General features: G+C 42.2%; 1 protein-coding gene across 6 annotated transcripts in view; it reads right to left on the reverse strand.

Moving 5' to 3' along the window:
• The window catches only part of LOC121276875 (lysine-specific demethylase 4C-like), a 458,082-nt gene that overhangs the window by 258,843 nt on the left and 171,589 nt on the right, over nt 1-27,650 (reverse strand). The window lies entirely within an intron of this gene.

Raw genomic sequence — 27,650 nt, forward strand, 5'->3', positions numbered from 1 at the left:
AGGGTACAGTTTGAAACCCACAATAAAAATTTAGGCAATAAAACAATAGTGCAATTTTTAACTTGGTTTCATTACACAGCAGAATTGAGAATTTTAAACCCATACAAGTCAAGGATGTGAGCATGATGTGTAAATCTACAAAACAGATTGTTCCCTCACTAACAACTCACTGAATTAATAAAGAAAACAAAATGTACTTGCTGTTTTTTCAACAATAGCTGATTTTGCAAATGTGCTGTATAGTATGTTATTGAGCCATACAGGTGAAAGTGATGTTTGTTTAACATGCCAGTTACCTTGCGACTGCAATTTTTTTTTGAAATTCATTCATGGGATGTTGATGTCACTGGCAAGGCCAACATTGATTGCCCATACCTAATTGCCAGTGGTGAGCTGCCTTCTTGAACAGCTGCAGTCCGCATAGTGCTGGTACTCCCATAGTGCTGTTAAGTCAGGGTGTTAAAGGATTGAGGCCGGCGACAGGAATGGAACCGTGCCAAGTCAGAATGCTGTGTGATTTGGAAGGGAGCTTGCAGGTGGTGGTGTTCCTACATACCTGCTGCCATTGTCCTACTAGGTGACAGGGTTGGAAGCCGCTTGTCAAAGGAGACTTGGCAAGTTGCTACAGTGCATCTTGTATATTGTACATACTGCTGTCATTGTGCCTAGATGATAGGAGAGGTGAATATTCAAGGCGGTGGGTGGGTCAAGTGGCTACTTTGTTCTGGATGGTGTTGAGCTGCACTCATTCAAGCAAGTGGAAGATATTCCATCATAGTCCTGACCTCTGTTTGATAGGTGGTTGACAGGCTTTGGGGAGGCAAGAGGTGAGTTACTTGCCAAAGAACAGAATTCGCAGCCTCTAGTCTGCTCACATAGCTACAGTACTTGAGGTTCCAAAGAAGAATGTTAATTCTGCTTCTCTCTCCACAGATGCTGCCAGACTTGCTGAGTTTTTCTACCATTTTCTGTTTTTTTATTTATATGGCTGGTCCAGTTAAGTTTCTGATTAATGGTAATCCCCAGGGTGTTGATGATAAGGAAAGTCAGTGATGGTAATGTCTTGCATTTTCTTGAATGTCATGGAAAATTATTAGATTCTCTCTTTTGGGAAGTGGCCATTGCCTAGCACTTGTGTGGCATGAACATTACTTGCTACTTACCAGCCCAAACCCAAATGTTGTCCATGTCTTGTTGCATGCTTCAATATCAGGAATTGCAATGGCACTGAAAACTGCTGTCATCAGCGAACATTTGCACTTCTGACCTTATAATGGAGGGAAGGTCTTTGATGAAGCAGCTGAAGATGGTTGGGCCCAGGACACTATCTTGAAGAACTCCTGCAACGCTGACCCAGGGCTGGGAGGAGTGGCCTCCAACAACCACAGATCTTTCTTTGTGCCAGGTATGACTTCAGCTAATGAAGAGGTTTGCCCTCCAAGTCTCAATGAGTTCAAATTTGCTAGAGCTGGTGGTGTCAAAGGCAGTCACTCTCACCTCACTTATGGTATTGATCTCTTGTATCCATGTTTGGATCAAGCCTGTAAAGAGGTCTGGAACTGAGTTGCCCTGGCAGACACCAAACTGAACACTGATGAGCAGGTTATTGCTGAGTAAGTGCTGCTTGGTAACACTATCAACAACATCTGCCATCACTTTGCTGAAGAATGAGATACTTGATTGGGCAGTAATTGTCCAGAAACAAAAACAAAAAATGCTGGAAAAATTCAGCAAATCTGGCACCATCTGTAGAGAGAGAAACAGAGTTAATATTTTGAGTCCAATATTACTCTTCTTCGGAAGTGGAGAGGTAGAAATGTGATGGGTTTTATGCTGTTTTAAAAGGGCAGAGGGACAGGTGGAGCAAAATGGAAGTCTGGGATAGGTTGGAGGGCAGCAGAGATTAAATGACAAAGAGGTCATCAAACACAAGACAAAGAGAGCGGTAATGATAGTATTAAATACTAAAGCTTTGATTCAGAGTAGCATAAAAAGGGTCAGACCCGTCTGAAAGCAAAAACATGAGAACAAAATACAGATTGCCATTCGGGGAGGAAAAATTCAAAATGGAGGATAGAGTTCATGGTCTGAAGCTATTGAATTCAATGTTGAGTCCAGAAAGCTGTAAAGTGCCTAATCAGAAGATGAGGTGCTGTTCCTCCATCATGCGTTGGGCTTCAGAACACTGTAGCAGGCTGAGGACAGAAATGAGAGCACAAAAGCAAGATAGTGAATTGAAATGGCAAGCGACAGGAAGGTCAGGGTCATGCTTGCAGGCTGAGCAAAGGTGTTCCGCAAAGCAGTCACCCAGTCTGCGTTTGGTCTCCCCAATGTAGTGGACACCACATTGTGAGCCATGAATACAACAGACTAAATTGAAAGAAGTGCAAGTAAATCGCTGCTTCACCTGGAAGGAATGTTTGGGACCTTGGACTATAAAGAGGGAGGAAGTAAAGGGGAAGGTGTTACAGCTCATGCAATTGCATGAGAAGGTGCCAATGGGATGGGGATGAAGATGCTGGGGTGATAGAGGAGTGGATCAGGGTGTCACGGAGGGAACAGTCCCCTTAGAATGCTGACAGGTGAGGGGAGGGGAAGATGTGTTTGATGGTGGCATCATGCTGGAGTTGGCAGAAATGGTGGACAGATTGTCTAGATTGGATTTTTCCAGCTTCTTGTGGACAGAATACATCTGGGCAATTTTCCATATTATTAGGTAGATGCCAGTGTTGTAGTACTGGAATAGCTTGGCTTTGCGGGGGCAGGAGGGAGAGGGGAGGTGGTGGTGGCTAATGCTGGAGTGCAAGTTTTCAGGACTACTGCTGGGATGTTGTCAGGGCCCACTGCCTTTGCAGTATCCAGTGCATTCAGCCATTTCTTGATATCATGTGGAGTGATTCAAATTGGCTGAAGATATCTGATCATCAACTCAGTACTTCTGGCTGAAATGGCTACACATGCTTTAGCTTGTCTTTTGCACTCACATACTAGACTGCACCATCACTAAGGATGGGGATATTTGTGGGGCCTCCTCTTTCCATTAGTTGCTTAATTGTCTACCATTATTCAAAACTGGATAGAGTATGACTGCAGAACTTTGAACTCTTGTTTGTGGGATAACTCAGCTTGTTTACACTGCTTCTTCTGTTGGGCATGCAAGTGATCCTGCACTGTAGCTTCAGCAGGTTGGCACCTCATTTTTAGGTAAACCCGATGCTGTTCCTGACATGCCCTCTTACACTCTTTTTAATGAACCATGGCTGGTCCTCTGACTTCATGCTAATGACAGAATGAAGAATATGCTGGGTCACGAGTTTGTAGTTTATGGTTGAATACAATTCTATTGCTGTTGACCCACAGCACATCATTGATGCCCAGTTTTGAACAGCTGCATCTGTTATGAACATATCCCATTTAACACAGCTGTAGTGCCACACAAACCGATGGAGAGTGCCCCCATTGTGAAGATGGGACTTCATCTCCACAAGGATTGTGTGGTGGTCACTTCATGGACAAGCGTATCTGCGAAGATAGATTGGTGAGACAATGTCAAGTAAGTTCCTCCCTCTTGCTGGTTTTCGCACCACCTATTGCAAGCTCAGTCTGGCAAATATATTCTTCAGGATTCAGCTAACTTGGTGAGTAGTGGTGCTACTGAGCTACTCTTGGCAATGAACAATTGAAGTCCCAAACCAGAGTACATTCTGTGCCCCTGCTACCCTCAGTCCGTCTTCCTAGTTGTGTTCAACATGGAGGAGCACTGATTCATCAGTTGAGGGTTGATAATCTGCAGTAAGTTTCCTTGCCCCTGCTTGATTCCATAAGACTTCATGGGTTCTGCAGTCAATGCTGAGGACTTTTAAGGCTACTCCCTTCAAACTGCATACCACTGGGTCGGCATTTTGATGGGTCTTTCCCACTGGTGGGACAGTACACACCCAGGGATGGTGATGCAAGAATCTCAGACACCGGCATAAGGTACAATCCGGTGAGTAGATGATGTATGTTGACTAGCCTGTGGGGCAGCTTTCCCAATGTTGGCACATATACCCCGATATTAGTGAAGGAAGCTTTGCAAGGATCTGATGTAAAGATGGCTCTATACTTTTGAAAAAACATGACAATGCAGCGTGATAAGATTAGAGTGCTAGTTTATGGGGTTATACCACTGTGAGAAGCAGTCAAATGTCAGATGCAGTCCCATAAGCAAGGACAGAGGTAAAACTGGCATAACAGTTAACCTTGGCAGTTCTTGCATAATGCACCACTCAGCGACTAGCTCATGGAAACATTTGTTGAGTCATTGGCAGCCAAGTGGAAGTCTTAACTTTCACACTAGTCATAAAGATAAATTAAACAAGTCCCTTTGTATTGGGTCTCCTGTTTCTCAGTGGCAAGATTATAGGCAATTTTTATCTTTTTAAATTTATACTTGTAAGGGCTAAATTATTATTTCAACAGAATTTACAGCACAACACAAAGAAAAAGCTTCCCAGCTTGCACAGGCCAGATTAATTTCCAATTTATTTTATTTTTATGGCAGCAATTTATATATAGTAATGCACATCTAATACAATGAAAGGGGAGAATGCGAGCATGAGAGGAAACAGTTGGAGGGGACAACAGATTAAAGCAGGAGAACCAGTCAGTCAGGGAGAGCCAAGAGGGTTGATCAGTCAGAGATAACAACGAGAATAAGCCTAAGGCAGTGCAAGTGAGCAACAGATAAAAGTAGGAGAATAGGCAGTCAGTGAGAACAAGAGTCAAAATCAGCAGACGAGTTGAACTCAGAAATCTGAGAAAGAAATTCAAAAATGACATCACTGCCACAGAGAGATAGATAACAGGAAAGCCAGTGGGTCAAAATCTTGGAATTCCCTTCCTAACAGCACTGTGGTTGTACCTACAACACTGGACTGCAGCAGTTCACGAAGACAGCTCACACCAAGGGAAATTAGGGATAATCAACAAAACAAAAACAGAATTACCTGGAAAAACTCAGCAGGTCTGGCAGCATCGGCGGAGAAGAAAAGAGTTGACATTTCGAGTCCTCATGACCCTTCGACAGAACTAGGTGAATCCAAGGAAGGGGTGAAATATAAGCTGGTTTAAGGTGGGGTGGTGGAGAAGAGGTGTGTGGGTTGGGTGGGGTGAGAGAAGTGGAGGGGGTGGTGTGGTTGTAGGGACAAACAAGCAGTGATAGAAGCAGATCATCAAAAAATGTCACAGACAACAGAACAAAAGAACACATGGGTGTCGAAGTTGGTGATATTATCTAAACGAATGTGCTAATTAAGAATGGATGGTAGGGCATTCAAGGTATAGCTCTAGTGGGGGTGGGGGAGCATAAAAAATTTAAAAATATTTAAAAATAATGGAAATAGGTGGGAAAAAGAAAAATCAATATAATTTATTGGGAAAAAAAACAAAAGGAAGGGGGAAGAAACAGAAAGGGGGTGGGGATGGAGGAGGGAGGTCAAGACCTAAAGTTGTTGAATTCAATATTCAGTCCGGAAGGCTGTAAAGTGCCTAGTCGGAAGATGAGGTGTTATTCCTCCAGTTTGCATTGGGCTTCACTGGTACAATGCAGCAAGCCAAGGACAGACATGTGGGCAAGAGAGCAGGGTGGAGTGTTGAAATGGCAAGCGACAGGGAGGTTTGGGTCATTCTTGCGGACAGACCGCAGGTGTTCTGCAAAGCGGTCGCCCAGTTTACATTTGGTCTCTCCAATGTAGAGGAGACCGCATTGGGAGCAACGAATGCAGTAGACTAAGTTGGGGGAAATGCAAGCTGAAATGTTGCTTTACTTGAAAGGAGTGTTTGGGCCCTTGGACGGTGAGCAGTGAGGAAGTGAAGGGGCAGCTGTTACATCTTTTGCGTGGGCATGGGGTGGTGCCATAGGTGGGAGTTGGGGAGTAGGGGGTGATGGAGGAGTGGACCAGGGTGTCCCGGAGGGAACGATCCCTACGGAATGCCGCCAGCGGGGGGGGTGAAGGGAAGATGTGTTTGATGGTGGCATCATGCTGGAGTTGGCGGAAATGGCGGAGGATGATCCTTTGAATGCGGAGGCTGGTGGGGTGATAAATGAGCCCAGGGGGGACCCTATCATGTTTCTGGGAGGGAGGAGAAGGCGTGAGGGCGGATGCGCGGGAGATGGGCCGGACACGGTTGAGGGCCCTGTCAACGACTGTGGTTGGAAAACCTCGGTTAAGGAAAAAGGAGGACATGTCAGAGGAACTGTTTTTGAAGGTAGCATCATCGGAACAGATGCGACGGAGGCGAAGGAACTGAGAGAATGGGATGGAGTCCTTACAGGAAGCGGGGTGTGAGGAGCTGTAGTCAAGGTAGCTATGGGGGTCGGTAGGCTTGTAATGGATATTGGTGGACAGTCTATCACCAGAGATTGAGACAGAGAGGTCAAGGAAGGGAAGGGAAGTGAAGTGTCAGAGATGGACCACGTGAAAATGATGGAGGGGTGGAGATTGGAAGCAAAATTAATAAATTTTTTCAAGTCCCGACGAGAGCACGAAGCAGCACCAAAGTAATCATTGATGTACCGGAGAAAGAGTTGTGGAAGGGGGCCAGAGTAGGACTGGAACAAGGAATGTTCCACATACCCCATAAAAAGACAGGCATAGCTGGGGCCCATGCGGGTACCCATAGCCACACCTTTTATTTGGAGGAAGTGAGAGGAGTTGAAGGAGAAATTGTTCAGTGTGAGAATAAGTTCAGCCAGACGGAAGAGAGTAAGGGTGGATGGGGATTGTTTGGGCCTCTGTTCAAGGAAGAAGCTAAGGGCCCTCAGACCATGCTGGTGGGGGATGGAGGTGTAGAGGGATTGGACGTCCATGGTGAAGAGGAAGCGGTTGGGGCCAGGGAACTGGAAATTGTTAATGTGACGTAAGGTGTCAGAGGAATCACGGATGTAGGTGGGAAAGGACTGGACAAGGGGAGAGAGAAGGGAGTCAAGATAACGAGAAATGAGTTCTGTGGGGCAGGAGCAAGCTGACACGATCGGTCTACCAGGACAGTTCTGTTTGTAGATTTTGGGTAGGAGGTAGAAGCGGTCTGTCCGCGAGAATAACCCAAACCTCCCTGTCGCTTGCCATTTCAACACTCCACCCTGCTCTCTTGCCCACATATCTGTCCTTGGCTTGCTGCATTGTACCAGTGAAGCCCAACGCAAACTGGAGGAACAACACCTCATCTTCCGACTAGGCACTTTACAGCCTTCTGGACTGAATACTGAATTCAACAACTTTAGGTCTTGACCTCCCTCCTCCATCCCCACCCCCTTTCTGTTTCTTCCCCCTTCCTTTTGTTTTTTTTTTCCAATAAATTATATAGATTTTTCTTTTTCCCACCTATTTCCATTATTTTTAAATATTTTTAAATCTTTTATGCCCCCCCACCCCCACTAGAGCTATACCTTGAGTGCCCTACCATCCATTCTTAATTAGCACATTCGTTTAGATAATATCACCAACTTCGACACCTATGTGTTCTTTTGTTCTGTTGTCTGTGACATCTTTTGATGATCTGCTTCTATCACTGCTTGTTTGTCCCTACAACCACACCACCCCCTCCACTTCTCTCACCCCACCCAACTCACATCACGCCCCCCACCTTAAACCAGCTTATATTTCACCCCTTCCTTGGATTCACCTAGTTCTGTCGAAGGGTCATGAGGACTTGAAATGTCAACTCTTTTCTTCTCCGCCGATGCTGCCAGACCTGCTGAGTTTTTCCAGGTAATTCTGTTTTTGTTTTGGATTTCCAGCATCCGCAGTTTTTTGTTTTTATTTTTATAATCAACAAATGCTGGCCTAGCCAGTGATGGCCACATCCCACAAACAAATATAAAAGGTGTTATTTTGTTTTATTAAACTGTTTTTCACTGTTGTAATGTACATAGTGACAGTTTCCTATGTGTTTTAGTTTGATGGATACAACTTCCAGTATCTTCAGATTGCTTTTTACAACTTTAGTATCTCATACATTCAGAAGTCAGTTTCTTAGAATCTTGGACATCACTAGCTTAAGCGAAGAGAATTCAGCGTTAGGTATTTTACTGGTCAAGATCGCAGTGATTTAGAGGTCATGTAAAAAAAACAGGACCTCAGAAGCAGTAATCTCAAGGTTACTCCCAGTGACAGACTGCAGAGCTCTGAGATGCAAAGGGTTGGGTGTCCTACTAACAAAAGGTTAGTATGCAGGTACAGCAAGTAATTATGATAGCTAACAGAATGTTTTCAATTATTGCAAGGGGAATTGAATATAAAAGTAGGGAGGTTATGCTTCAGTTATACAGGGCATTGGTGAGACCACATCTGGAGTACTGTGTGCAGTACTGGTCTCCTTATTTAAAGAAGGATGTAAATGCTTTGGAAATAGTTCAGAGAAGGTTTACTAGGCTAATACCTGGATTGGGTAGGTTTTTTTATGAGGAAAGGTTGGACAGGCTAGGCTTGTATTTGCTCAGGTTTGGAAGAGTAATAGGCCATTTGATTGAAACATAAAAGATCCTGAGGGGTCTTGACAGGGTGGATGGGGAAAAGATGTTTCCTCTTGTGGGATAATCTAGAACTAGGGGTCGATATTTAAAATTAAGTGTTGCCCATTTAAGACAGAGACGAGGAGAAGTTTTCTCGTTGAGGGTCGTGAGTCTTTGGAACTCTGCTTCCACCACCTTTTGAGGAAGAGAGTCTTTTAATATTTTTAAGATTCTTTAAGATAGATTTTTGATAAGCAAGAAGGTGAGAGGTTATCAGGGATAAGCAGGAATGTGGAGTTGAGGTTACAATCAGATCAGCCATTTCTTATTGAATGGCAGAGCAGGCTCGAGAGGCCGAGTGGCCAACTCCTGTTCCTAATTCTTATGCCTGTATGTACCTCACTATTCTGATGCTAGCAATTAATGTCATGGTTCTTCTTTCTGTAACCTCTATAACTTAAATACCTCCCCCAGTAGCAAAACTGGACACAATATCTGAAGAGTGCTGTCCAGTTTTTAGCACGACTTTATACTCTGGATGATTTGGTTACACAGTTCAGCATTCTACTCACTTTGTTAATCGTTGATCTTGGTGACTGGGCATGTTAAGTGCAAAGATTACCAAAGTCCCTGTGTCTCAATTTCAACCATAGCTATTTCAAAAGCATTCATGGAATATCTTTCTTCCTATGTTCAATCCTTTGCACTTTTCCATACTCACCTTCATTTGGCACTGGATTGCATACTTAAGCAGCTTATCCATATTATTTTATAGGCCATGATTCTACCTTACACACCCAGTTGCAAATTTGACCAGTTTGCACTGAGCCACTGAATGCAGATTGTAACGCCAATTAGAAACAGTCCACTAATCCGTTACACCTCAACATTCTTTGCTTTTGTGGGTTGCTTGCCTATTTTGATTTATGGTGAGTCAACCTGAAAGACTGTCTACTGAAGTCTGTAATCACACAATTTAACACTTTGCACATTAATTATTAATTCAGAGCTCAGTTTTGAAATGCACAAAAATGTTCTTATTAATATGCAACATTCTGAATAAAAAAAAAAATCTATAGTAATAAAAACAAAAAATCCAGAAATTTGAATGCTATGTGCAGCGACTAATCTATAATAACGTTACACCAAAACCAAAATTAATTACAAGCCTGCCAACATTTAATTATATTCTAACCACTTGAGCAGTTGGGTCACGTTCCTACAACAAAATTAAAAACACAACTGTTACTCTTAAATACCAGCAACATATTTTTGGGTTTCTACATTCCTAGTACTAAACATTTATAATCATTTATATCCCCTTGTATTTATTAGTGGATTTCTTGTGATATCACTCAAAGCAAAATCATGTTGCTTAATGCCAAAAGCTTTATACCACACTATTGCCCTTCTGCTGTGTTCCAGTAGTCATCCCTTTCAAGCCACAAATTTTAATTAGCCTAAATTTACATGCCCAAGGTCGATACAGTTGTCGGTTGGTGAGGGAATTTTAGCGATTGGAACATTGTCATTAATTTCAAGCTGCAATTCATAAGTCAAGGAAGGGAAGTGAAGAGACAGAGATGGGCCATGTGAAACTGACAGATGGGTGAAAATTGGAAGCAAAGTTGAAGAAGTTTCCAATTCAGGGCAAGAGCAGACACAGCATTGCTACAGTCATCAATGTCCCAGAAATAAAGTTGAGGGAGGGGACCCCCTGAGTAGGACTGGAACATTGAATGCTCCAAGTATCACATAAAAAGGCAGGCATAGGTAGGACCCATATGGGTACCCACAGCAACAGCTTTTATTTGGAGGAAGTGAGATGAATTAAAGGAAAAATTTTTCAATGAGAAAACAAATTTATCGAGGAAGAGGAGGAGGGTGGTGATCATTGGAAACTGGTTGAGCATCCGTTCAAGAAAGGGGAGGAGAATGCGATGGAGAAGAGTCCTCAGGCTATCCTGGTGGTAAATGATCTGTCCCTTACACCCCGCCTCAAAGGATTGAGCTCAGAAGAGCAACTCAATGTCATTCCGTCACCTTCATGTCCATTTCTTTGGCTAGGAGTCCTCCCCTGCTCAATGGACCCTTTCATCATCTCCCATGTTCTCCCTCCACTTGGAGCCCCTTCCTGTTCTATTACCTCCAAAATTTTTCTACATAAATCCCAGGTGTCTATTCCAGCAGCCCTTTTAATGTTTATATTCCCCCTCCACATTCTTCCTACCAAAATGAATCACTTCACAGTTCTCTCTGTTGGAAGTCTATTTTTTACTTAGTAGATAGAGTACAATGTAAATGCTCTTCAATTTAACAATGCAATCTGCAGTTATCCAAAACTCTGCCTGTACCAAGTTCCGATCACCCACCATAACCCAAATTAGCTTCAGATGCACCAGTGCTCCAAATTACTCTAACCTTCTCCATCCCTACAAATGAAGGACAAAAAAATATCATAGATTCTACTATGTCTGTGATTGATTGACAGGGGCTTGTGCAAGTCAACTATCCAATTAAGGAGAGGTATGAAAGTGTTCATACCCAAAGTGGTCTGCAGTGAAGAATAGGCAACTTTTTTTTTAACAGTTTGGAGCCAAAGTATTGTACTCATAGCTGCTACAATAAGTTTAACTTTCAAAATGTTCTGTGTTATTAGCAGATGAGCACACAAAATAAAGAGGTGCAACATCTGTCCAAAGTAGATTGAGCAGACTTGATAGAAGGGCCAAAAGTCAGTTTCAGAATTGTTTTGACAAGGCCCTGCAATAATGAATAAGAGGTACATAAGGCCCATGTGTTTAAATTCAGATCTTGTCAGTGCTCAAGAGTTAAGAGATATGAGTTAGCGCTAGGGGGAAAAAATGTAAAATAAATGGATCAGATTATGAAAAAAATTGAATTAAATGGCCTTTGTAATCTCCACACTCATTTTCTTGTGTATCACCACATCCTCAAAACTTCTGTGGAAATCACATCTCCAAGCATTTTTGGTGTCCCTCCTGATGTAAATATCTCACTAATCATGCTTAACAATGTGATGACTGCCTTATTCGATCCGATACTACTCTCATGAGTTGGACCATAAAAGTTTGTTAATTGCAGTGCGTTTAAACTCTTCAGAGAGCTTTAAATAGTGACCAAGACAGGTCAGCATGTTGACACCAAATAGTATAACGATACAACCAAGCTGACTGACAGATCTAGCTCACAGTCATTCCCAATTTGGGCCCCAACCTGACACCATGTTCCCAAAGTCACCCTCACCTGACCAACTTATAAAATCTGCATTTCCTTAAATCCACAGCAATCATCATAACATTGTGAAAAAGCACTGGCGAATTGCTATGTTTTCAGAACCAACATTCAAGAGATCCAAAGGGGAGCAGTGCCTAATAACAAATATAAAATGGGACTGCAATGCACATAAATATTTAGCATAACTTTCTTGCAAATAGATATGGAAGGCAATAGGTGTTTTGGAAGGATGATATGTGCCTTTGCTGGGCAGCAGTATTTAGTAGCAAGGTCCTAAAGTAATCTATTCAGGTAATAGTAAATATTTTACCATTTTCAAAGTCAAGCAGTGGATCCTATAAACCTATCGCTGAAGTACAGTGAATTGTAACTAGCGATTAGAAATAAGTATGTGGAAATATTTTTTTTTAGAGTACAAACTGGCGTACATTGTATGACTTACTGTCATAATATAAATTTGTTGCATACAAAAGCTATTCTAAATTCAATCTATCATGGCTCCATTACTAGTTTATATTTCCATATATGAAACTGGAAATGAAGCACAAATGAAATTGTAGCCAGCCAGTATCATGAGAAAAAAATGTATTTTACTTTAGAATTCTGCCCCATATTTAGCATATACTACATTACTAACCACCAATCCTCAAAACAAAAGTCTTTCCAAAAAGGACATGCTTGCCTGCGCCAGATTTCTTTTTGTCTGAAGCATGGAAACTGGAGTAAACTATCTGGTTGTATCACGGAATTGTTACAACAATGTTATTTTGAAAATAATAAGGGTCATGCAATATATTATAATCATGAATATCTGACAAAAGAGAAGCAAAGCATTCTATTTTTATTTCTTAAGCATTGATCACATCACATTTGCTCAGGCAGCAAGTATTCAATGCCCATTGCCAACTCCGTGACCAAATGCAGCTCTAGGATTTGGCCCTCAAGGTTCTTTAGGTCCCTCAGGCAATTGCTGGCTTCTATATTTATACATGAATTCCCATATGATGCAAGTTGCTGATGAAAAATACAGCTGTTTTATGATAGTTCATAGCTCACAATGATGAAGAGATAAATGGCATTTGAGAGCCTTATAATTTTATCGTTTTGACTTCCTTTTTCTAGCTGCGGTTCCCATGCAACTTTCCCCCTTGGGGTTTAGTTCCTTTAATTAAAACCCATAAGGAAGGAACACAGGTGCAGCCTAGTCCCCAAACTACATTTTGTTTTTAATTTAAAAAAATATTTGCAGCTGTTTTACAGTCGTCTTGGTCAGGGTAGTTCATATACTGCATTCCAATACCATTACAAAATATGCTATTCATGACATTTTCATGGTGTATGTCCTCAACTTGGAAACCTGTGTTCATTTGTATTGCGGTTGCCTTGAAGGAAGGAAAGAGACATTGGAGGCAAGATTAGGAGGTATTGTGCGAACAGATTGTTGTCTCTGTCTCTTGCTTTGCTGCTGAGTTGGTGTAGAGGATAATAGTCACACTGTGACTTGTTGCAGGCAAGTATTCAAAAATGGGAGATTAAACCTTCAGGAAGTTCTTCTGATTCAAGCTCAATGGGTATTTTTATACATTTATTTGAGCTATAATGGTCAACTATAATACTGATTAACAATTTTCTCTCCACCGCCACCCCCCCCCCCCCACACACACACACACACGCACGCACGCACGCACGCACGCACGCACGCACGCACGCACGCACACACACACACACACACACACACACACACACACCTTAAACCAGCTTATATTTCAACTCTTTCTTGGACTCGAACTCAAGTTCTGTCGAAGGGTCATGAGGACTCGAAACGTCAACTCTTTTCTTCTCCGCCGATGCTGCCAGACCTGCTGAGTTTTTCCAGGTAATTCTGTTTTTGTTTTTAAAAAGGCTGCCTGTCAGGTAAATCACTGTAATCAAGCTAAAAATTCTTTGTAGCAAAAGAAGACCAAGATTCCGCAATGATTCTACTGGACAATGAAGATTAGCAGAGGAATGGGGTAATGTTCAAAAATCGATGACATACTCTCCAAGCTCTCCCACAAGCATGCACAGTAGGAGGCAGATAGATCAAAGGAATTCTCCCCTAAGTTCCAAAGTATCTACAAGTTCATTTAGGGTGCTGGATAATTTAATTTTCTAACTGCTTTTTTGCTTCAGTCCTCACCAGCACATCTTTATCAACTTCCAATTTGTGCCAACAACAAATAGTTAAACATGGCAGAAAGCTTGCACCTCAAATAGAAAATTTACAGATAGAAAATTTTAAAATTTTCACAAGGCACATGACTGCTCAATGAGAGGAAGAGACTTGAAAATTTGAAATCAAACAGTCTATAATGGAGATCTAAATTGAGTCATAAAATGTACAGTGTTTCCAATATGTTAAATATTAGAACTAAACTCATTTCACATAAAACTGACCAGATAACATTAAGTTCTGTATCTAGCAGGCTGCAGGTGTCAAATTTAGGACTGCAGATTATGTTCAAATACTAGATTCTGGTCAATTCAAATGCTTAACTTCACATCTGCTAGATTTTAATCTAAAAATTTGGAAAAAAATAAATTGCCATTTTGATTTAACCACATCTAGCATACCAGTTAAATCATCAGTTTCACAAAAGCTAACTCATCAGTCACTTTCCCTCTTCATAGTGAATTCTTCTGCAACTCCCTACCACCACTCCCCTGCCCCCCACCTTCAACACCACACCATTTGAGGTGGCATTCTCAAGAGGCGGAACAGCATTGTCCACTCAGCTTTTATGCCAGAAACTGCTTACAAACAAATCAGCCTCTTCTCTTCCATTCATGTGCTGGTCTCCACCATTGTCGATGATTGGAATATTCATGGAACTTCCTCCTCCTGCTAGTTGCCTAGTTGCTCATCGGCAATCTGAGCTGGATATAGTTTGTCTACAAAGATGTTGTTTGTTGGAGCACCCTCGACAGCCAGTTGTTTTTCAGCTTGCACAAGTAAGCCTCTGTTCCAACTTCACCAGATTGGTACCTTGTCCTAAGGTATGCCTGATGCTACTCCTAGCACACCTTTCTAAAGTCCCTATGGAACTAGAGTTGGTCTTCCGACCTGATATTGACAGAGGATCGAGGAATGAAGGACTGAAAATTCTGCCTTCTTCTGTCCTACCCCCAGATATATACAATTATCCACCACCCTCTATCCCCATTTGAATTTAACTCCTGGTATTTAACACCACAATAATTGACCTATGAGTTTTCTAATATGCAGGTAACCCAGCAAATGACAAGTCTATAATTTTGATTTGGAAACTCAAATAGGATACAACAATGGCTTAACGAAAAGCAATAGTGCATGACACATCAAATGACCAAAATAATTTTTGAAAAGAAAAATCAGTATCAAAAGCATTGATGTCAAACACTAGCTCCTGCTGCTGCTGAACAGAGGGAATAAAAATCAGGAATTCGACTCTCACTTGGGCCACATATGCAGTTTCTCCAACTACTTATGTCATCAAAGTGCATCCCAAAGTCTCAGTTTCTGTATTACCTGGCTACTCTCCTCACTTCCCTTGCAGCTCTCCTCACTTTCTTTTGTGGCCCCTTGTCGCTGGTTCGCTTCTGGAACAGACGGTGGGGACCGCAGAGAAGTAAGTGAGGGGTGGGGAAGGGATGTAAGCAGAGTGTCGGGGTGGAGGGTTAGAAAACAGGGGGAGCGCCGGAGGAAGCGGCAAGAGTGGCATGGGGTGCGCCGGGGTGAGCGACAAGAGCGGATGGGAGAGCGACAAGAGCGGTTGGGGGAGCGACAAGAGCGGTTGGGGGAGCGACAAGAGCGGCGGGGGAGCGACAAGAGCGGCGGGGGAGCGACAAGAGCGGCGGGGGAGCGACAAGAGCGGCGGGGGAGCGACAAGAGCGGCAAGGGGAGCGACAAGAGCGGCAAGGGGAGCGACAAGAGCGGCAGGGGGAGCGACAAGAGCGGCGGGGGGAGCGACAAGAGCGGCGGGGGGAGCGACAAGAGCGGCAAGGGGAGCGACAAGAGCGGCGGGGGGAGCGACAAGAGCGGCGGGGGGAGCGACAAGAGCGGCGGGGGGAGCGACAAGAGCGGCGGGGGGAGCGACAAGAGCGGCGGGGGGAGCGACAAGAGCGGCGGGGGGAGCGACAAGAGCGGCGGGGGGAGCGACAAGAGCGGCGGGGGGAGCGACAAGAGCGGCGGGGGGAGCGACAAGAGCGGCGGGGGGAGCGACAAGAGCAGCAGGATTAGCGACAAGAGCAGCAGGATTAGCGACAAGAGCGGCAGGATTAGCGACAAGAGCGGCAGGATTAGCGACAAGAGCGGCAGGATTAGCGACAAGAGAGGCAGGATTAGCGACAAGAGAGGCAGGGGGTGCAGGAAGTGAGAAGATTGGCAAGGCAGTGTCAGTAAACCACTATTAAAAGCTAATGAAACTCTTACATTTCCAGTTAGGTGACAATTACCAATTGCCAATTACATTTAAAGCAAGCCTGTAAATGGTGGAACAGCAGTTTCAAAGTTTTGTCATAGCAAACCAAATCACAATGGTAAGCATTGCACAAACACGTTCCAAAGACTGTCAAGTTTATATATACCAAGGAACTGACCCACCATTTGTGGCTTTTTTTTTTGCATTGGCAAGGTAAACAATGATTCTGGAAATTCAATAAAAATGAAACAACAGATGACATATATCCCCGTAAATAAAGCAAATAAAAAGAAACTATAGTAAAAAAAAGGACTAATAACATCTGTTCCTCAGCAAAAGTATGACATATTAAGTTTCAAATTGGTAAAGAATGTTGTTTCTTCACCTTCAAGTTACAGTAGACAAAACTTCATAAGTACCGGCTAGATCCTGTATACAAACAAGGCAATACTTACCATTTTACTATTTTTTAAATTAATTACATGAGATCACCTACCATGCAATCCAACCAGTAGTATATCTTAAGCATTCAAAAAGACCATTTTGGACTATTAAGTTTTGATAATTCTCAAAACTAATAGAGATCTTCCCACAACAAAGCAATCACAAAATGATTGCAAATCCTAAAATGAAAATGCATCAGCTGAATTTGATGACTACAACCAACAAGGGGGCATGCCCTATTAGATTTCCTAAGGAATTATGAGCCAGATTTAGTTAACAGCCTAACAAAGCGTGAATATTTATCTAACAGTGATTAAAATATGATTGAGCTCAAGGAAGTGTTTCAAAGCAAGAAACGTGAAACATCTACTAAAATTCTACATTTAGGTAAGGCTGACTTCAAAGCAATGAGACAAAGACTGTCCACAATAAAGAGGGTGGTCAGGGGCAATGTGGGCACCTTGAAGCAGTGATATTGACAATGAAATTAAGGATATGGCAGGCATGTAAATAATTGTTTTGCATTCATCTTTCAGTGAAGAACAGGATAGCAAGCCAGACATCCCAAAGAAACAGGGACAGAGACTCATTAAAATTAACCTAAGAAAAATTACTGTAATGAAGAAAATAATGGCACACAAGAGTGACAAATCCCCAAGATCAGATGGTTTCCATACCTGGGTTTTAAAGGAAATAGATGAGAACATGGCAGATGCCCCAACTATAATCTTCTAAATAATAAAAAACAAAAACAGAACTACCTGGAAAAACTCAGCAGGTCTGGCAGCATCGGCGGAGAAGAAAAGAGTGGACGTTTCGAGTCCTCATGACCTTTCAAAGTTCACTTGATTCCGGAATCATTAGTTAGATTGGAAAATTGCAAGTGTTATTCTGCTATTTATGAGAGGTGAGGGGGACAAACCAGGGGAATTATAGACCAGTTAGTCTAACATCTGTTGTCAAGAAATTACTAGAGTATAAAATTAAGGATTAAGTGACTGAACACCTTGGAAATTTTCAGGTAATGAGAGAACACGCAGCATGGATTCGGAAAGAGTGGGTTGTGTCTGATTAACACAATTGATTTTATTTTAAAGAGGAGACTCAAGTCGTGGACAGGGGAATATTTATAGATATTCTTTACATGAACTTCCATGATAAAGTCCTTCAATAAGAGACTGGTAGTTAAAGTTGAAGATCATGGAATTGAAAGCAAATTACTGACCTGGTTAAGAAACTGCCCAAGAGGCAGGATACAGAAAGTAGGGATAATTGGCAGTATGTGGCCAGTGGTGTCTTGCAAGGGTCTATGCTGGGGCCACAATTATTCACTATTTATTAAGACTTAGATGATGGGGTAGAAAGCCATATATCTAAGTTTGTCAATGACACAAAGACAGTATTGTAAGCAGTGTAGATGGAAGCACAAAATTAGAAAGCAATATTAGCAGATTATGCGAATGGACAAAACGGTATCAAATGGATTTCAAAGTAAGCATCTGTGAGGTCACCTGCTTTGAACCTAAAATAGATAAAACAAATGATGAAAAAGCTTGAAATAGTAGAGGTCTTCATTATAACGTCAGGAACAGGTAGAGAAAATAATCAAAATGGCTAATGGGATGCTAGACTTTATATCTGGAAGACTAGAATACAAGGGAGTAAAAGTTATGCTACAGCCAAACAAAGTCCTAGTGAGTCCAGACCTTAGGAAGGATATACTGGTCTGGAAGGAGCGCAGCGTAGATTTACCAGAATGATACCTGGACTCCATACATTAAATTACGCTGAGAGATTACACAAACAAGAATTGCATTGCCTGGAATTTAGAAGGTTAGGGGGTGATTTAATCAAAGCTTTCAAGATATTAAAGGGAACAAATAAGGTAGATGGAGAGAAACTAATTCCATTGTTTAGGAGATCTAAGATGGGGTATAGTCTAAAAATTAGGGGCCAGACATTTCTTGAGTGAAATTAGGAAACACTTCTACACACAAAGGACATTGGAAGCTTGGAGCTCTCTTCTGCAAATGGCAATTGATGCTAGATCAATTGTTAATTTTAAATCTGAGGGTGATAGTACCTCTGGATAACAAAAATCTAAGGGATATGGGGCAAAGTAGATGTATTTAGGTAGATCAGCCAGGATCTCATTGACTGGTAGAGAAAGTTAGAGGGGCAAAATGGTTTATTCCTGTTCCTATGCTCTGATAGATGTAAATTTTTATTCAACTACCAGTTACAGTCTGCAGAATCTATTCTGCGCTTTTAGGAATATCGTCATGGACAGAATCTCGCCCGTCATGTTTAATTGGATAATCAAGGGTCAATTAGGCTTGTTAGCAAGCCGATTGACCCCAATAATACGCTGTCCACACCATGAACAGTTTGCGTGGGCAGGCGGGAATGGGCAGCTCAATTTTTTTAAAGGAATTCTTCAAAGGACAGGAAGGAAGCGGTGGGGTTGGGGGGACACAGGGTTTTTATCTTCAAGCACTGCTCTTTGCCGATCAGGGGGTGGCCCCCTTAAGATAGAATTCCCCTCCCTTTCTTCCTACCCATCTGCTGCCTTAAACCCACTGCCTCCAACCCCCACGCCCCTGGCCCAAACTATCCCCACCAAAGACCCCAAACCTACCAGTTTCCAGAGATCCATGGGCCATCTTTTAATTTGTTGCAGTCCCGGCAGCATTCACTAATGCACTCTTGGTGCCGCTGGGACAGACAGAGCTACCAGGATTAATGGAGGAGCCGGCCGACGCTCCCGAGGGTGGGACTTCTTCCCCAGTGAGGGGCGGGCATCCCACACCAGCCCTGTTTAGCCCACTTTATGTTTAGTTTTATGGCTACATGGCGGGCCATCTGCCTCCCTGTAATATTCAACCCTGTGTGTCTTCTTTTCACTGCCCATGATCAATAGGTTTGTATGTAAGAGGGTATGTTTTCCAGCCCTCAGAGTAAAAATCCCAATTAAATATTTTTCAGCAGCAAGCCTTTGAGAGTTTTACAACAATAAGAGGTTATTCATTAACACACACTTGCCTCAGAATTTAAAAATGTGATGGCTAATCCAAAAATATTAAATGCAGATGAAAGTAAAACATTACAATTACAGTTCATGTTTGCCTCAGTTTCTTGTGGGTAGGCCTGCAGTTTCTTAAACAAAAACAGAATTACCTGGAAAAACTCAGCAGGTCTGGCAGCATCGGCGGAGAAGAAAAGAGTTGACGTTTCGAGTCCTCATGACCCTTCAACAGATTTCCAGCATCCACAGTTTTTTGTTTTTATCCCTGCAGTTTCTTAGATGAATTGATGCTTTAGTTGAAATGAAAGTCTTGCAAAGCAGAGGTTTTGCAGTAAGCTGTGAAATTTCTTGTAGTCAAACGTCCAGGAGGTTGGTTCTCGGTGAACTCAAAGTTGGAAAAGATTAGGGTGTGTCCTTCTCCCATTTTCATGATATTGCTGTTTATTATCTTGGTTTATTACCTTCACAGCTGGTTTGATAGCTTTCTGATGGAACTGTGTCTCTGCAGAACAGTTTCTTGTTATTTTGAAAGCAAACAAAAGTAGGCTTCTTCATCATGTGACTTCCACAAGTTCAAAGTCCTTTTCCAAATAAAGTGGGTGGTTAGGTCAATTATACATCCTGTGTTGTGGCTTTCACACCTTGAAAGTTTGTGACATTGGAAAAATGTATTCAATTGCTAAAACCCTTTTGAATAAGTTTCAGGAAAAGGCACCAAGTCAACATCAGACTGGAAGGTTACTTTTGTTGATGATACATCCTTAAACAAAAGGAGTTGTGAATTCCCCGGATGACTGTGAATCTCCATACCTTTGGATAACAAAACTCTAAGGGATATGGGGCAAAGTAGATGTATTTAGGTAGATCAGCCAGGATCTCACTGAATGGTGGAGAAAGTTCGAGGGGCAAAATGGTTTATTCCTGTTCCTATGCTCTGATAGATGTAAATTTTTACTCAACTACCAGTTACAGTATGCAGAATCTATTCCGCGCTTTTAGGAATATCGTCATAGACAGAATCTCGCCCGTCAATTTCCATATTTAATTAGCTATTTGCTCGAGACTCAGGACTGCCGGAGCTCAAAATGACAAAGGTCACCTGGGTTGCAGCAGTCATTTTAATAGCTCATGTTCAAAATTCTTGAAATATTGACTGGAACATGACAATATAAATTTAGTTATAAGCACTTCATTTCCTCTTCACGTGATGTTATCATCAGGCATAACACAATTACTAAGTTCAAATCTTAGCTCTTTTAAAAAGCCAGAGCATTTAAGATCAAACTAGGCTTTTGCTTGCTATAGCAACTGTCATTATAAACTCTCTCAAAGTTCAGGGATTGCTGTGTGGTTACCATATTTCTCATATAGTTTTCTGATAGACCAAAGTAGGAAAGAAATTACCGAAGAAACACTTCAGTTGAGGTTAATAATTCAAGATTTAATCAAAATGAAACTAAGGTTAATGAAATACAATGGCTGCTTGCTCCCAGTTCAAGCAAAGAAGTTGCATTTAGATAAAATATTGTATAATTTAAATAAAATGCATTATTTTACTTGGGAATAAACCTTCAATAAATCAGCACCATTATGAAATATGCTTACAAGCTATGCACCAGTGTCTCCCGGATTGAACTGAGATGCAAGCAAGTCAGGTAGATAAGAGCGAGAACAGGAAGAGAAAGAAATATATGACTGAAACAAGAGCTTTTTTGCACAGGGACATTTCAGCATGAGTTGGCCTTTCAAGCCTGCACAACCATACAATTAGATCATGGCTGATCTGTACTTCATCTCTAACTAACTGCCTTTAATCCATATCTCTTGATCCGCTTATGTAACAAAAGTCTAAAGATCTCAGTCCTTAAAAATTAAATTGAACCAGCACCCACAGCTATCTTTTGGAGTGTAGACTGGGACGGTGGTCGTGGTTAGGCAGGGGCTATGGGGTAGAATCCCGGACTTCCACTTTCCCTTGCATAAAAAAGTGCTTCCTGATTTCATTCTTAAATGGCAAGCTTCAATTTTAAGATTATGCCCCTGTGCTCTGGATCTAGCCAGCAGACAAAATAGTTTCAATAGGTTGAATTAAACGAGGCACTGGATTCTCTGGTCCCGACCCCACTCCACCAACCCGAATAAGAGGTAGGGTGAAGAAGGCCCTTCAAGGGGAATATTGGCTTCCTACAACTATTTAATGACCAACTGGCCATTAGCAGGCTGAAGGTGGGACTTGCACTCTTCTGAATCAGAAGTCCTGCCTCAGAGAGCTGCTAGCCTCTGATTTGGCCAGCAGCTCTTCAGAACAGACGTGTGCAGCATTGGATCAGGTAAGTGCTTTGGGGGTCTTACTGACTGCCAAGCTGGCAGGCCCCAGCAAGGGCTTGGTGTTTGAGAAGCCACCTGGACCAGGAGCTTGGAGGACGGGGTAAAACCTTGGGGTTCCATCCGATGTGCCTGTGGAGCCTGTTAAGGAGGGCCCACCACCAGCTTTCCTGTTAAATCCCAGCAATGGGATGAAGCCTTTAATTGGGCAATTAATGGGTCACCTAATGGTCCACTGGCCTGCGGGATGCCACGAGATTTAACAAGACCCCTGCCTTCCAACCCATTGGTGGCTCTATTGTCTAACCTATCAAATCAGTTAATCATTACAAGTATCTCAACTAGATCACCCTCAGCCTTTTAAACTCAAAGGAATACACGTTTATGCAATTTAGCCATTTAACTTAACCCTTTAAACTCCAATATCATTCTGATGAATCTGCGCTGTACCCCTTCAAAGGCATTAGCAAATTAGCACTTAAACACAGAAATCCAGAAGTAGTTGTCAGTGATTTAAGTACTCTCAGACTGAGATCAGCTAGAAATGACTAGACTGACAAGAGCTTCTACTTTTTATGCGATTATTCTTGCTGTAAAAACCTATGAAAACGTTTTGTCTTGCTGAATGGAGTTGTAACTGGGTTTTTAAATGGCACACTAAATCATAATTACTACTGAACAAGCACCCTGGCCCTGCAAAACTAATTTTATATTTCCGGGATTTCAAATTTCTTCATCCCATGACAATTATTCTATTGTTATTAAAATGATAAACTTTCAAAGAAAACAATTTTTAACAATATTTCAATTTCTACCTTAATCCCATGCATATGCCCCAGTTTTTCTGGAAAATTATATTAAAAAGTTAACGATAACATCTGTTTGTACTGTCTGCTTTGCTGTCTATGAGAATTCTTTAATGTGATTGGCTGCTTAGCACGTTTGATGACATTACTGCTACTGGATGCCGGATATTCCGTACAGTTGATGTCAGAATGAAATTAGAGTAGGTCCTTCTGAATAGTTTTCTTCGAGGTCAGCAGCAAGTACAGTCACTTGGTGCTCACCACAAAATCCAGGCCATTACCTCTACTTTTATTTTTTCTAGAAAAATAAATTTAAAGGCTTTCTTTCGTGACTGATGTAGTAGCTCAAGCACAAGGCTCTGCACAGTTATTGGAGCAGAACACAAAAACTCAGCAATCACTGCCTTCATAATTCACATTAATTTGGAAGGAAAACAATGGAGGAAGAGGAAACTAAAATAAAAGCTGCTGAGAAAAATAGCCTGCAGTCATGTTGATAAATGACTACTACTCTTTAAGCAATTATTCATGATGTCACCAGAGTCTACTCATTTCTGGCATGCATGCCTTCTATCAAATTATAGCTGGGTGATGAGTACCATCAAAAAACTCTTGCCTCCAGTCAAAAATCACACAAGAAGCAAAGAGCTGCTGCTTACAATAATAGTTTAGAAAGTGTCAGTGAATTTCAGTTCTTTATAAAACAGTAAGGTCAATCCCCACTGGAATGAATTTTGTAGCTACAATGAACAAAATTACTTTTGCAAAATTACCGTGCCTAGGTTTTTATTTAGGAAAATACAGTGTTACCACTAAACTCACATTAGTTTCTCAGAGCTAACTATGCTGAGATAGCTTCTTCAAATACTTTCCACAGTGGCAATTCTGAATCTTTGAATTCTGCAGTATTTTAAATTTAACATGCATAAAGAAGCAACTGGAATTGAACTTTATTGTAGAACTTCCTCCATTGTAGAATGTTCCCTCTAAGCTACACGGCAACCCGAGGCTCCCCGCTTAGGTCATTCACAGATAGGTCCTTTTGCCGCACAAAAAGAATTTAAAGGAGCCACACACAAAGAAATTGCTCTCATGTTCAGAAAGTAGATCACTGGGAACCTTGCCCTGAGCCTTAAAATCCAACATCTAGCGAATTCAGTTAAAAGTGAAGGTTTTTTACTCTGCACATTAAATGCAAGCGAAGAGAAAAGACCCGTCGACCTGGGGAACAGTGGCATGGTGGTAATGTTACTGGGCTAGCAATCCACAGGCCCAGAGACATGAGTTCAAATTCCACCATGTCAGCTCGTGAAATTTCAATTCAATTAATAAATAAATCTGGAACTAAAAAGCTAGTCTTGTGAAAATCCTTATCTGCCATCCTTGCTCCAGACCCACAGCAACTGCCACTGCTATATCAAGCTACAGAAAATTCACTAACAGCAAGAGAGCGAGGCCACTAAAAGCAAGAAAGCGAGAGGAGCGAGGCCACTTACAATGAGAGAGCAAGAGGAACTGGGCCATTAACAGCGAGAGAGTGAGAGGGGAGTGGCAGGGCCATTAACAGTGAAAGAGAGGAGCAATGGGGTCAATAACAGCGAGAGACTGCGAGAGCAGCAGGGCCTTTAACAGCGAGAGTGCACGAGAGGAGCAGGGTGATAAACAGCAAGAGAACAAGCAGAGCAAGACCAATAACAGCGAGAGAGCGAGAGGAGGGGGGCCATTAACAGCAAGAGAAGCGGAGCCATTAACAGCGAGAAGGTGAGAATGGCGGGGCCATTAACGGCGAGAGGAGTGAGGCCATTAACAGCGAGAAAGCGAGATGAGCGAGGCCACTTGCAATGAGAGAGCGAGAAGAACTGGGCCATTAACAGCAAGTGAGCAAGAGGAGTGAGGCGATTAACAGAGAGACAGTGTGAGAGAGGGGCAGCGTAGCCATTAATAGAGAGAGGGAGAGGGGAGTGGCAGGGCCATTAACAGTGAAAGAGAGGAGCAGTGGGGTCAATAACAGCGAGAGACTGCGAGAGCAGCAGGGCCATTAACAGCGAGAGTGCACAAGAGGAGCAGGGTCATTAACAGCGAGAGAACAGACAGAGCAGGACCATTAACAGCAAGAGAGCGAGAGCAACGGTGTCATTAACAGCGAGAGGAGCGGGGCCATTAACAGTGAGGGAGTGAGAGGTGCGGAGCCATTAACAGCAAGAGGGTGAGAATGACGGGGCCATTAACAGCAAGAGGGCAAGTGGAGGGGGCCATTTATAGCAAGAGAGCGAGAACAGCGGGGTCATTAACAGCGAGAGAGCAAGAGGAACTGGGCCATTAAACCGAGAGGAGAGGTGCCATCAACAGCGAGAGAGCGAGGCCATCAACAGCGAGAGAGCGAGGCCATCAACAGCGAGAGAGCGAGGCCATCAACAGCGAGAGAGCGAGGCCATCAACAGCGAGAGAGCGAGGTCATCAACAGCGAGAGAGCAAGAGGAGCAAAGGGGCTATTAACAATGAGAGAGCGGGAGAAGCAGGGGCATTATCAACAAGCGTGCGAGAGGAGCCTGGCCATTAACAGCGAGAGAGTGAGAGCAGCTGGGCCATTAACAGCTAGAGAGTGAGAAGAGCGAGGCCATTAACAGCACGAGTGTGCAAGAGGTGCAGAGAGAAACTTGAAATGCGGTGGGGTAGGATCCAGTTGTTTTGTTCCATATGGGAACCAATGACTTGGCAGAGCATCATTCCTGGTTCTGCCTAAGAGAATTTGAGGAGTTAGTGTCCAAATTAAAACGCAGAACATCAAAGGTAATCATCTCTGTATTGTTACCTGAACCACGTGCCATTTGGCATAGGGTTAAACAAATTAGAGAATTAAATGCGTGGTACAAGAGCGGTGTGATTCATGGGGCACTGGCATCAGTAATTAGGGAAAAATATGCTATTCCATTGGGATGGGCTCCACTTGAACTGGGCTAGGACCAGTGCCCTGGTCAATTGTATAACTTGGACTGTGGACAGGGTTTTATACTAACGGGTTGGGTGCGGGAATGGATGGCAAGGGTTCGGATGAAGGGAAACTTACAAGTCCAAAGAGAAAGGTTGAGGTTTCAGAACAGTATAGTGATGTGGGTAAAGACAAGCAGAGTGGGACAGGAAGGAACAGAGCTTAACAAAAAGTGTACGTCAGCAAATAAGGTCAATGCAGGGAATAGAAGTAAAAAAATGAAATTAAAGGTTCCTTATCTGAATGTATTAAGAATCTGCAATTAGATAGATAAATTAGTGGTACAAATAGAGGTAAATAATTTACATCGAATCGCTATTACAGAAACATGGTTACAAGGTGATCAAGGCTAGGAAATAAATATTCCAGGGTACACAATATTTCAGAATAACAGGCAGAATGGCAAAGGAGTTGGGGTAGCCCTTATAGTAAAGAAGGGCACAACAGCATTAGGGAGAAAGGATCTGGTCTCTGAAGATCATGAAGTAGCATTAGCATGCGTGGAAAATTTGCAATAGCATGAGTCAGAAAACAGTGCTAAGGGTAATCTATTGGCGCCCTAACAATAGTTATACCATTGGGCAGAGAATTTAATAAGAAAGTAGTGGAGCTTGTAATAAAGGAAATGTAATAATTATGGGGGACTTCAATCTTCATATAGACTGGGGCAATCAAATTGGCAAGAATGGTCGAGAAGATGAGTTTGTAGAATGCTTTTGTGACAGTTCCTTGGAGCAGTACATAGTGAAACCAGCTAGGGATGAAGCTATTTAGAATCTAGTATTGTGTAATGAAGCAATGTTAATTAGTAATGACATAGTAAAAGATCCACTGGGAAATGGTGGCCATAATACCATTCAATTCCCATGTTAAGCTTTAAGTGACATATTCCAATCACAAACAAAAATCTTAAACTTAAACAAAGCCAATTACATAGATGTGAGGGGAGAACTGGCTAAGGTTAATTGGGTAAATAGATTGAAAGGTATGGAAGTAAATGAACAGCGGGAAGCACTTAACGAAACAATTCGAAATGTTCAACAAAAATACATTCCATTGAAGAACAAAAACTCAACAAGAAGGACCCATTCGTGGCTCACTCCAGAAGTTAAGGATGGTATTAGATTAAAAGAAGAGGCTTACAATGTTGCAAAAGTAAATGTGAGGATTGGAAGTGTTTTAGAAACCAGCAAAGAGCCACTAAAAAGTTGATATAAAAAAAAGTAAACTATCCAGAAATATAAAATCAGATTGTAAGAGCTTTTGTAAGTATATAAAAAGGAAGAGAGTAGCTTGAGAAAACATTGGTCCCTTAGAAGCAGACACAGGAGAAATTATCATGGAATAAGGAAATGGCAGAGGCACTGAACAAATATTTTGTGTCTGTCTTCACAATAGAAGCCACTAGCTCCATACTAAAAATAGATGATAACCTAAAAAAAAGTAGAAAATTAGGGAAATTAATATCAGCAGAGATGAAGTACTGGAGAAACTTAAGGGACTAAAATCCGACAAACCCGGGATCTGATGTCCAACACCCTAGGGCTCTAAAACAGATAGCTGCAGAGATAGTGGATATGCTATCTATGATTTTCCATAATTCCTTCAATTCAGGAATGATCCCACTAGATTGGAAGTTGGTAAATGTTACACCGCTTTTCAAGAAAGGAGGTGGGGAGAAAGCAGTGAACTACATGCCAGTTAGCCTAACATCAGTCATTGGGAAAATGCTGTAATGTATTATTAAGGAAAGTCTTAACAATGCACTTAGAAAAGCATAGCATGATTAGGAGTCAACATGGTTTTACTGAAGGGAAATCATGTTTGACAAATTTATTAGAGTTTTTTGAGAATGTAACAAGTAGGGTAG

The sequence above is a fragment of the Carcharodon carcharias genome, chromosome 4, assembly GCF_017639515.1.
Source record: "Carcharodon carcharias isolate sCarCar2 chromosome 4, sCarCar2.pri, whole genome shotgun sequence".
NCBI classification, from domain to species: domain Eukaryota; kingdom Metazoa; phylum Chordata; class Chondrichthyes; order Lamniformes; family Lamnidae; genus Carcharodon; species Carcharodon carcharias.